Source organism: Callospermophilus lateralis, chromosome 13 (assembly GCF_048772815.1).
Source record: "Callospermophilus lateralis isolate mCalLat2 chromosome 13, mCalLat2.hap1, whole genome shotgun sequence".
Taxonomy (NCBI): domain Eukaryota; kingdom Metazoa; phylum Chordata; class Mammalia; order Rodentia; family Sciuridae; genus Callospermophilus; species Callospermophilus lateralis.
The window spans coordinates 99,459,009-99,471,564 of record NC_135317.1 but is presented as its reverse complement, the minus strand read 5'-3'; the positions used below and the strand labels follow the sequence as shown (position 1 = coordinate 99,471,564).

General features: G+C 35.3%; 1 protein-coding gene and 1 non-coding gene across 5 annotated transcripts in view; one reads left to right on the top strand and one right to left on the bottom strand.

Annotated features, from left to right (window-relative positions):
* The window catches only part of Rasal2 (RAS protein activator like 2), a 348,110-nt gene that overhangs the window by 78,767 nt on the left and 256,787 nt on the right, over positions 1-12,556 (top strand). The window lies entirely within an intron of this gene.
* On the bottom strand, positions 2,184-2,290 carry LOC143379771 (U6 spliceosomal RNA). The gene has a single exon (XR_013088549.1). It is a non-coding gene; the product is annotated as a U6 spliceosomal RNA (small nuclear RNA).

The window sequence follows — 12,556 nt, the reverse complement described above, 5'->3', positions numbered from 1 at the left end:
TGGTAATTCAGGTTTTGTCAAAAAGGGTGGCACTCTGTATTTTTGTCACTCTCAAGAAGACACCCAGCATGTAGAAATGATAATAACAGCTACCACATCGTAGGGGGAATTATATTCAGACAAGTGTCCTGCAACTGTTTATCTGTTTTTCCCACCCTTACTCAACACAACTAATGACCACATCACTGCACCCAAACAGTCCAACAAAGTTACTAGTGTAGGTAATAGCAATCTCTTATTCACATGACAGAATAACTACAATTTTCTGGGGTTAAAAAAAAAGCTAAATATACTATGTACAATCAGTGTTTATAAAATTGTTGCTATAAATAAGGGGAGAGAGCTTCAGAACATATTTAGAGTAAGTGGTCAGTTCCTGGAATTTTTCAGTTTGATTATGAAATATTTATTAATCTGGGTGGCATAATCTGAAGTAAAATGCAAGTATTATATGTATTTTTGAGACACATAGGGTGCCCCATTAAATATTTTCCATAAAATGATTTCCATAAAATGAATGATTATAAATCATTCATATAAAAGTCACTGTTATAGTCAGCTTTTTCATTGCTCTGACTAAAGGACCCAACCAGAACAATTGTAGAGAAGGAGAAGTTTGAGATCTCACAGGGTTTCAGAGGTCTTAGCTGGGGCTTCAAGTGAGGCAGAACATCATGGTGGAAAAGCGTGGCAGAGGGAACTGGCTCACATGATGATCCGGAAGCTGAGAGACTCCATTCATCAGATACAAATATATACTCCAGAGCCATGCCCTCAGTGTCCCACCTCTTCCAGCCACACCCCACCTGCCTCCAGTTACCACTCAGTTAATCCCATTAGGTTAAGGCTATAGCCCAATCATTTCTCCTCCAAACCTTCTTTCATTGTCTCACGTATGAGCTTTTGGGGGAATACCACATCTAAACCATAACAACCGTGTATTTTACTGAAATGTTTTGAGTTATCTTAATGGTATTTATCTTTTAATGTCTGTAAAGTCAAAGTGAATCAGATAGAAGGAACATATAAGAAAGACAATATAGTATTCATTTGAGAAATAATTCTTTCCCACTTTTGCGAAATTATCTGGGACCTCTCCACTAAAAAAAAAAAAAAAAAAAAAAAAATTATTGGGAAGGAAGAGGAAAAGAAGATGCCATTGCTACCCTAGCCACATTTTCAAATTAGCTTCTCAGCTAATAGTACCTGAAATGTTACTACACAAACCTAATAAAATTATCCTTAAAAGATACAATAGGGAAGAAATATGATTTACTCTGTATACAAAGACATTAGTTGTAGCTGAAAGGAAGAAACCACATAAATCTAATCCTCTTGCCATTTTAGTATCAGATAAGAAATAGATACATGTTCCTTTTACATCACTGGATTTAGTGACAATGCTGTTCATAATATTATCCTTTTAGTATCTATATAATTTGTAGTAACATTACCATTTATGATACTGCTAATTTGTAGCTTCTCTCATTTTTTTTCTTGATGCATCTGTCTAGAGGTTTTTCAATTTATTTATCTTTTCAAAGAACCAGAATTTTGTGTTTCTAATACTTTTATTACTCTTATAATAAGTAGTTAATAATAGAATAGTTCGAAATTTATAGGAAGTTTATCAAGATACAGTATAGCGAGTTTCCATCCACTCCTTGGAAGGCAATCATTGTGCTAAGTAGTGAGAAGATATGTTCCACTTCCTTCATGGTAGAATAGATGCACAGATTATTTGAAATTGTACTGCACAAGAGATTTGTATATCCCATCCCAGTCCTGTGTGTTTGTGTTATTTATTTATCACTATGTATTCATGAATATTTCTTATACTTTGATTTATTACCCAATAGTACTTTGTATATTTTGTTATACTCACATTGTCCTATCTTTGACTATTAAGAGTTCTTTCAGTTGTATCTTTGTTCCTTAGACATACTCTGTCATTGTGCTTTTGTTTGAATGTGTCCTTTCTAGTGCTAAAAGATCTTCTAGGCCCATCTTGTTTATTTTTAGTTTAGCTGATATATAAAAACATAAAAATCATATCTATTAATGGGGTACCATACCATATTTCAGTACATATTTACATGCATAATGTTAGTCAGGTTAAGCATTGTATCTCCTCATACATTTATCATTTGTATATAGTAAAAGGTTTCAGGATCCTTTCTTCTAAAAAATACAGATGTTTTAGGAATTTTTGTGTCATCCTTGTGTAGAGGCCATGCCAATCTTCTCTGTATTTTTCTGATTTTAGTGTATGTGCTGCCAACATCAGCACTACCGACCCATCTTATGTATTTCCATCTTATATATTTCTTGCCCCAGTTCTAGAATCAGCATTTTCTCTAAAGAGCTCTGGTTCCTTATATTGGAGAATTCTATAAAATCAGAATCTGGGCAGTAGGCATGTTTGTTTATACTAGGGCATTGTTGCTTCTAGTCTCTCAGCTAATAGAGCAAGGAAATAAATATGTATACACTGAGCTCTTCTATGTACACATATTAGTAAATATTTTTGTATGTAACCATCTGTTTCTGTATCAACTAAACATGAGTTTATATCAATGTCTCCAACAGTAGTCTGTTACCACACATATCATTCTCCTGGCTTTCTTTGATAACTTCCACTTCAACAATGAGGAACCTGGTTCCCACCATTCAACACACACATTTACTTAGTTTTTTAAATTTCATTATATGTAGTGGTTTCAGAATTGTTAATTCATATTCCTGTGGGAAATAACTCCATCACTAGAGTATGGAACTTGCATATATAATTTACTTTTAGTCTTATAGACTGCATTCATTTCCAGAACTTCTTAGGATAGAACCTTTTCCCCTCACTGCTTTGAGTGAGACTATTCCACACACTTCCATTGGAGATAGATTGTTTTGTCACATTCTGCCCCCGATCTGTTTACTTTCTCTAGTTTTGTTTTTTTCTAGAATCTAATTGCTATCATTTTGTGTGTGTGTGTGTGTATTCTTCTCAAACTGGCTTCTTTCATTTAGTATTATATACTTTAGATTTATGTCTTTGTTTGTTAATAGCTCATTCCTTTCTTCTGCTGAATAGTATCCATTGACTTCCTCCACAGGCTCCTGAGGCACTGGGATTGCAGGCATGTACCAGCATGACTCACTCCAATTGGGGCTTTTTAAGGGGTATTTTTGTTGTCATTTTTCTCCTCAGGTGCTGGGAATTGGACCCAGGGCCTCCTGCATGCTAAGCAAGGGTTTTACCACAGAGCTATATTCCCTCTTCATCTCTCCTACCCCTGCCCCACCCCATAATAAATCATTTAAAAGGGCCTGCTTCAGAATCAAGGTTCCTCTTACTTCCTTTCCCTCCTAGTGCAGGAGGGACATTCTGTAAACTTCCCTTACCTGCTCCAAATCTAAACCTGCCAAAGAAGAAATGCCTCCAAGCTCTCACCAACTCAGCTCCTACCTCAGGAGAAGACTGATATCTGCCAGCACACCTGGACAGACTGTCACAACTCTTCTCTATTTTGACTCCAAAGAGAACCATTTACAAACCATCATCTGTTCTATGAGCCCAGTGGACTTTAGTCTCCCTGGCCCTTTTATATCTAAACCCAGTGAGTTCTAAAACAACATTTACTGCCAGGCATGTGGTACATGCCTGTAATGTTAGCAACTTTAGAAACTGAGGCAAGAGGTTTGTGGTTTTGAGGCCAACCTCAGCAATTCAGGCCCTAGGCAATGTGGTGAGGCCCTGTCTCAATATTGGGAATGGAGAGGACTGGTCATGTGGCTCAGTGGTTGAGCACCTCTGGGTTCAATCCCGGTATGTTAAAAAAAAAAAAAAAGGAAATGATAAAACAATCATGAATTATTAAAAAGGAAAAGTTATGAATAGGAGCCGGCCTAGTGGCCCAGGCCTATAATCCCAGCTACCAGAAGGCTGAGGCAGGAGGATTGGAAGGTCAAAGCCAGCCTCAGCAAATTAGCAAGACCTAAGCAGTTAAGTGAGACCCTCTATGGAAATAATAAAAAGGGTTTGGGGATATAGCTTAATGGTTAAGTGTCCTTGGATTCCATCCCCAGTAGCAAAAATAAAGAAACATATGAAGTTATGAATGGGTATTAGACTTTTTTCAGCTTTTTGCATTCTAACTATAATTTTCTTCATCATCTTCATATAATGAATTACATTCATTGATTTCAAATGTTGAACCCATCTTGCATACCTTTTGGTTGTGATATACAGAATTTATTTTAAATATTGTATTTGATTGAATATTATTTTGTTGATCTTTATGAGAGATGTTGCTCTGAAGTTTTTCTATCTGGTTTTGATATTAAGGTGGTACTGGCTTCATAAAATATTTCTGCTTCTGTTATCTACTAATAAATATTATGGAGAATTGTTACTGTTTTCTAAATATTTTGTAGAATTCACCATTGAAATTATAACTGGTGCTCTTTTTTTTTTTAAGATTATTGATTATTGCCTTTAAATAACATAGGGCTATTAAGGTTATCTATTTCCTTTTTGTGCAGACTTGGTACATTATGTCTTTCCAGTTTTTTTTTTTCATTTATCGATTTTGTGGGCAAAGAGTTGTTTGTAACATTCATCTATTAGTTCTATATATCTATTTGATCAATAATGATGACTTTCAGACTGAGGTTATGGCTCAGTGGTAGACTGATTGCCTAGCATGCTTGAGGCACTGAGTTCGATCTTCAGCACCACATAAATGAAAAATAAAGATATTGTGACCACTTAAAAATAAAAAAATATTTTTTAGAAAGGAGGGAAGAAAGTCATTTGTATCAATTTCGGTGTCTCATTTATTATATATATATAAATCTGTCTCTACATAGATCTATCTATATAGGTCTATATATATCCATCTTACATCCTCCTAATTTGATCTTTACATAGATATATCTCCCTTTTTATTTTGGTTATCCTGGATAGAGATTTATTTGTAGTTCCATTCAAAGAACCAGCTTCTGGCTTGGTTGATTTTTTTTTTTTTTTTTCCCTCTAGTTCTTTTGTTTTCAGTTCCATGATTTCTACTCCTAATTACTATTATTTTTTGCTTCTGTTTATTTTTTGTTTTTGCTTTCTCAGGAAGTCTGTTGGCAATGAATTTACTCAGATTTTTAAAAAAGTACCTTTTGTATATTTTTATTAGTGCATTACAGTTGCAGTTCAAAAAGTGTCTTTTTAACTTTTAAAGGTTTTTTTTTTTTTTACTAAGTATAGAATTTGATCCTTTGTGCATATTGAAAGTGTTGTTCTATCATCTTGAAGCTTGATTCAACAGTTATTCTATTACTTGTTTTCCTGCATGTGATGTTTACCCTCTTCTGTTTGTTTTTCTTAATTTTTTCTTAACAACTAGTTTTTAGCATTTTACTTATTATGTGTCTTTGATTTCCTTTGTTTCATCTTGCTTGGGCTTTGTTGTTTTGTGAATATTTAGTTTATATTTCAAAACAATTCCATCATTTCATTTTTAGTATATTCATCTACCCTCCCTCATTATTCTTTCCTTCCCAGATTGCTTATTAACCTCCCACAGACCACTGGTCTTTGTTTCAGTCCTTTTACCCCCGCCCCCCCTCTGTTTTTCATTCGACATATTTTTAGTTGTTGTATCTTCATGTTCACCAACATTTCCTTTTGAGGTATGCAGTCATCTGGTTCTGACTATGAAGTAAAATTTTTCATACTGTTTAGCTGGTTGTGGTGGCATACATGTATAATCCCAGAAGCTTGGGAGGCTGAGGAAGGAGGATCACGAGTTCAAAGCCAGCCTTAGCAATTTAGTGAGGGCCTAAGCAACTCAGCAAGACCTTGCTTATAAATTAAAGAAAAAAGGGTTGGGGATGTGTGGGTCAGTAGTTAGGTGCCCCCTGGGTTCAATCCTGGTATCAAAAAAAAAAAAAAAGACTATATATTTCAGTTATAATTTCACTTCTTTTAAAAATATATTCCACTTCTTTGTTATTATCATATCTTCTTTTAAATCCTCAAACATGCTTATAATAGCTATTTTATTGTCTTTGCTAATTACATTATGCCTATCATTTGTTACTGTACTACTGAATGATTTCTTTCTGGTTATGGTTTATATTTTCCTACTTATTTACATGGTTTTTTTTTTTTTTTTTTTTTTTTTTAAGGAGAGAGAGGTAATCTTCTCATGCTCTCCTCCCTATCCCATTTTGAGTCACTCCCTTATATCAGAGAAGACATTTGGCATTTGTTTTTTAGGGATTGGCTAACTTCATTTAGCATTAAATAATTGATTTAACAGTTATTCTATTACTTGTTCCCCTGCATGTGATGTTTAAGAAGGGAAGAGAGATGGGAAGGAAAAGGAAGGAGAAGGGGAATTGCATGGAAGATGGAAGGAGACCCTCATCGTTATACAGAATACATGTATGCTGTTATGAGGGGGGGGAAATATGTCACATTAGATTGGGTAGAGAGAAGTGAGGGGAGGGGAAGAGGGGATAGGAAGGGAAGCAGAATACAATAAACATCATTATTGCTGTATGTATATACGTGACTGTATGACCAATGTGATTCTGCAACCTGTACAATAGAAAAATGAGAAATTATACCCCATTTGATTCAAATGTATGAATTGTCAAGATCATTGTATTGTCATGTGTAACTAATAAAAAATAAAATAAAAAATAAATGAGAGAGAAAGAGAATGAATCTTTTTTGTAGATGGACACAACACAATGCCTTTATTTTTATGTGGTGTTGAGAATCGAACCCAGGTCCTGCCCATGCTAAGTGAGCACTCTACTGCTCAGCCACAATCCCAGCCCGGGTTATAGTTTTTGATTGAATGATAGACATTATTGATATTATAATGATGATGTTGGTATTTGTTATCTGTCATTATAATTGTCAGATTTCCTGAGAGTTAAACTTAAGTCTTGACTGAAGCTTTATTAAGAGTAGATCTGAAGTACTCTTCTATATCTTCATGTTCAATTTTTCAATGCCTAATTTAGTCTTACTACTCACATGTAAACCTTTTGGGGGATAGATGCTATTTTACTTAGATCCTTTACTCACAGCAGTGAAAAAGCTAACTGGCACAACTGTAGGGGAGGAAAAGTTTATTTGAGGTCTCATGGTTTCAGAGTTCTTAGTCCAGAGAAGGCTGGCTCCATTCCTTGGGGCTCAAGTGAGGCAGAACATCAAGGCAGAGTGTGTGGCAGAGGAAAACAGCTCACATGATGGTGGTCAAGAAACAGAGATTCCAGCTCCAGATATAAAATATATACCCCAGAGCCACACCCCCAATTAATTACTACCTCCAGCTACACTCCACCCGCCTCTAGTTACCACTCTGTTAATCCCGTCAGGGATTAATTCACTGATGGGGTTATAAGGCTCTCACAACCCAATCATTTCTCTTCTAAAATTTCTTGCATTGTCTCACATGTGTTTTTGGGGGACACATCATATTCAAACCATAACAGATACAGAATGTTCTGAGTGGTCAATAAAGTCACTTCATTTTTGATTTGAGGGATTTTTTTTTTTGGTGTGTGCGCGCGCTCGCGCGTGCGCGGTGGGGGTAAATATGGGGATTGAACCCAGAGGCACTTTGCCCCTGAGCTAATTAAAAAAATTGCAACAAGTTCTTGCTAAATTGTTAAGGCTGGCCTAAAACTTGCAATTCTCCCTCAGCCTCTTGAGTTGCTGGGATTATAGGTGTGCACCAACCACCACGCCTGGCTGATTTAAGGGATCTTAAAGTATTTTCCAGTCCCAAGTGAGTTATTTGAAGTTTATAGCTCCCTAGTAGTTTTCTTTCCCTGAAGTCAGAAAGTTTATTAAATTATAATTTAACCAAGGGAATATGTAGGTAGGTTTCTGGGTCTTTTTCTCTGTGTAATTCACTTTTTTCTTGTTCCTTATTCTGAAAATTCTACCAGTGTCTCTGAAGTCTCACTTCTGTCTCCTCAAATTAAGACCTTTGTATACTGCCTAGGTTTCCTCTCCCTATACCAATAGTCAGAAAGTGTCTCTTTCTAAAAATCTGAGATTATTATAGGTTTTATCGGTATGTTTTCCTTTTCTTAGAAATCACAGCTCTATGCTCTCCATTATCTAATACCTGAAAAAAGTTTGTCATATTTTGTCTGTTTTTTTTAGTTGTTTATAGCAGGAGGGTAAGTTCAATGTCAGTTACATAGTGATGACAGGAAATGAATGATAACAGTTTCATTTTTTTAGCACTATATTAATTATGTCACCAAAAGTGTATGACTAAAGTAGAATTAGTTTTACAGATTATTTAAAATATTTTCTACCAAAAGCATGTTAAATAAAACCTAGAAATAAAGAATTCCTTATTACATTTCTATGTTTAATTCAGTGAACATATATGGAATATTACTATTTGGATAGAAAATTGTACTTTTCAGTATTTGCAAATATCTATATATTAGCCTACATGTGAAGTAAATTGTATCTTACTAGGTTGATGAATTGCAGAGTCATTTAAAATACCTAATTTCTCAGTTTTATAACCTCTAAAAAGCTATTGAGTGCTATTTCTTCGATGGGAACTCTGAGTTTGGTTAACATAGTCATATTCACTGGTATCAGTTATGAAATTGACACCTATATGGTAGGTAGAAGCATCCAAGATAAAGACAAATGACCAAAGCAATTATCACAATGCACTTTAAATGTTGATTTATATTTCCTTTGTAATATCTGGAATGATTACAAAGATAACAGCTCTATCATTATCAACCATCAGTTACTACATGTCAGAGTCTGATATTATTCTCCCAAATCACTGTTATAAGGCTACATCATTATGGCATAAATAAAGACTTTTAGCTGTAGCCATAATTATAGTTCTTATATTCATTGGTATTTTTAATAAAAATTGATACTCATGTGAGAATATAATAACCAATTCTTGCTCCATGCTGTGGTTTGCCTAATGTCTCCCAAAAGCCCAAATGCTAAAGCCTTAGTTTGCAGTGTGTGACCCTACTGGGAGATGGTAAGCCTCTCAGAGGTAGGGCCTAGTTGGAGGAAGATAGGTCATTGGTGGTGTGCCCTTTGCTGCAGTCTGGCTAGGCACAATTCAGGAGCCACTTGTCAAAAGAAACACTTTATTTTCAGAACTACACACGCCAAACAAAACAGCTCCTCGGGAAAAACCTTCAGAGCCCAACTGCCACCCTAGGCTTCCCACAAGCCTCTCAACCTCCCCCACTCCTCCTGCTCTTGAGGCTGATTGGCTGCGTCGAGTGGGCAGAGCCAAAAAAAGTCCCCCAAGGAGCAGCTTCGTGGTCTGAAAGGGCGGGGAAACAGCCCAATGAGCATCACCACAGAGGAGCCAATCAGTTGGCAGCTAGAAGTTTGCTGGGGCCACTGTGAGCCAATCATCAACTGGCAGCTGGAAGTTTGCTGGGGCCCCTTCGGCTGTGGCTCTCAACATCCTTGAAGGGGATATTGGGACCCTAGTTCCTTCCTCCCTCCTCCCCCTTCTTTCTCTCTCTGCTTCCTGGATGCTATGAGGCGAACAGTCTTCTTTGCTTTGTGCTCCCACCATGATAAACTGTGCTGCCACAGGCCCAAAGCAGTGTGTCTTAGGGACAATGGACTGCAACTGCTGAAACTGAATCAGTATGAATCTTTTCTCCTTTTATCTCAGGTATATATATAGTGATGGAAATCTCGCCAACATGGTTCAGTAGTGGGGTCAGTTATGGGATTTTGTGGGAAGTGATAGAATTACTGACATCTGTTTATTCTTTTTTTGAATTCAAGTCCCAGATAAGAGAGAACCAGAGAATTTATCCTAAGTTATTTGTCTTAAGGTCATATTTCTTAATAGTGTCATGAATTTAATTAATATATTTTTTCTGGAAGCTTTAGAGTTTTTACTTTTCCACAAAGATCATAACATTTCTGTTACGTTGTATATTGGGGTGATTATACACAGCTTGTAAATAACATGACTGTGTCATAAACAACCCAGTGGTTCCAAAGTCTCACTGTAAATGAGCAACCAAGTCAATACTAGATTCTAATTTCCTTTCTGTGAGTGTAATTGACACCATTTGTCTCAAAAATGTTACTATGTGTATCCCTGGCAGTTTGGGTAAAAGTGTTAGCATGTTTATTAATGTTTTTAAACTCATCCTGAAATTTAGATTTCTGTGCTTTATATTGTATACAGATTTAACATCCCTAATTCGAAAATCTAAAGTCTGAAATGCTGCAAAATCCAAAAAAAACTTTTAGGATTGTGAGTTAGGGATGCTAAAATGGTAAATAAAGTCTATGCAAATATTCCAAAAATCTGAAAAAAATAAAAATTTGAAACACTTCTGATCGAAAGAGTTTCAGATAAGTTATATATAGCACTATACAGTAGTCCATACATTTAATTTTTAAATGAACTTGTAAGAGATACATGCTCAAAACTTTAACTATCACAACACAATAGTACTGGGTGACTTTAACACACCTGTCTCAACACTAGATAGATCTTCCAAAGAAAAACTAAACAAAAGAAAAACTAAATAATCAGTAATGTAGACTTAACTGACATGTATGGACTATTCCATCCATCAGTAAGCGAATATACTTTTTTCTCCAAAGCACATTGATCCTTCTCTAAAATAGACCATATGTCATGCCACAAAGCAACTCTTGGCCAATACCAAAAAAAAAAAAAAAAAATAGAGATACTACCGTACATTCTGTTAGACTATAATAGAATGAAATTAGAAATCGGTGATAAAGTAAAAAATAGAAGCTATGCCAACACCTGGAAACTAAACAATAAACTATTGAATGATGCATGCATAACAGAAGATATTGGGGAGGAGATAAAAAAAATCCTTAGAGGAAATGATACTCTGATACAAAATATAAAAACCTATGGGACACTGAAGGCAATGCTAAGAGGAAAGTTCATTGCATTGAACTCATTCTTTAAAAGAAAAAGTCAACAAATATACAACCTCACACTACATCTCAAAGCCCTAGGAAAAAAACAACAAACCCACACCAAAAGTAATAGAAGACAGGAAATAATTAAGATCAGGGCTGAAATCAATGAAATTGAAACAAAGGGAAACAATTCAAAAAATTGACAAAAAATTGGTTCTTTTTAAAAATAAATAAAATTGATAAACCTTTAACCACTCTAATGAAAAGGAGAGAGAGAACTCAAATTAATAAAATTTGAGATGCAAAAGGAAATATCATGACAGATACTTTTGAAATACAGAAGATAATTAAAAACTCTTGAAAATTTATACTCCAGTTGACCTGTTTCCATATTTTGACTGGCATGAGTAATGCTGATATGTGTCAACAATAAACTTGTTCACAAATGTTCATATTTTGAATTATCTTGGCTATACCTTGAATTCACACTCTGCCTTCGAGTGCAACATCTGGGTCATATGGTAACTCTCTGAGGTTACCTGCTTATATATTCATTGTTTTACCTTATGTATCGATCATTATTCCTACTAAATAGTGTTATACTTTATAAATTGTATTGGTGCCCTGATTCATTGAAATTTTAAAGGAAAACTAATAATACTGACAGGAAAGCTACTAATAATACTGACAGGAAAGAATATATTTTTAGTTGGAATGAACTATGTGCAAAGTAAAGAGGTAGTAGCATATGATCTAATTTCTTTGGTGAAAGATGATGACTTAAGAATTTAAATTTTTTTTTTTATAGTTGTAGATGGACACAATACCTTTTATTTTATTATGTGGTGCTAAGGATTGAGCCCAGTGCCTCACATATGCTAGGCAAGTGCTCTACCGACTTGAGGTTTTTATTTCTTGAATTGGTGGGCCCTTTGATATATGATCTATGTGTATTAAAGTTTGCTGTAGTTTCATAGTATGGAAGAAAATCCCCCACTTACATCAGGAATGAGCATTCACCGAGTTTTCCATTTTAGAACATAAATTTTTAGATGGTGAAGGCCTATTTTTATTTGAATTTATACGTGAATCAAAGTGTTATTTCTTACACACATTTGAATTCTTTAAAAAAAGATGATTCCAAAGAAGTGCAGGGTCTGCATCACAAAAGAATGGTAAGGATTAGTGGCTTTAAATCCAGAAAAATTAAGTTAAATAGTATTCTATTATCATCTATTTCCTGCTGCTTTTGACAATATGTACCAAAGATTGTAAACCAGTTACTGCTTAGTTCACTGAGATGCTTAAGGTTTAGGTCAACATAGCAGGGCGTTAGTATGATCTTTAATTAAAATGAGTCATACTATAATCTACATGGTACAGTTCTTTCTGAAGTCAGTGGAAAAGCCTCTTAGAATACACTCTAGTTCTGGGCGCGGCGAGACGATGGAGCTCCGAGCACAGCTCTGGCCCCGGCGGTGGGACCGCAGACCATTTTAATTTTGGTTGCTGTTACTACTGATATCTGAGCAAAAGTGTTGGTGCTAACTGAGGGAATCTCTGCAACCTGTAAGTCAACAATTACATGATTGTGAGCCATGCCTTTA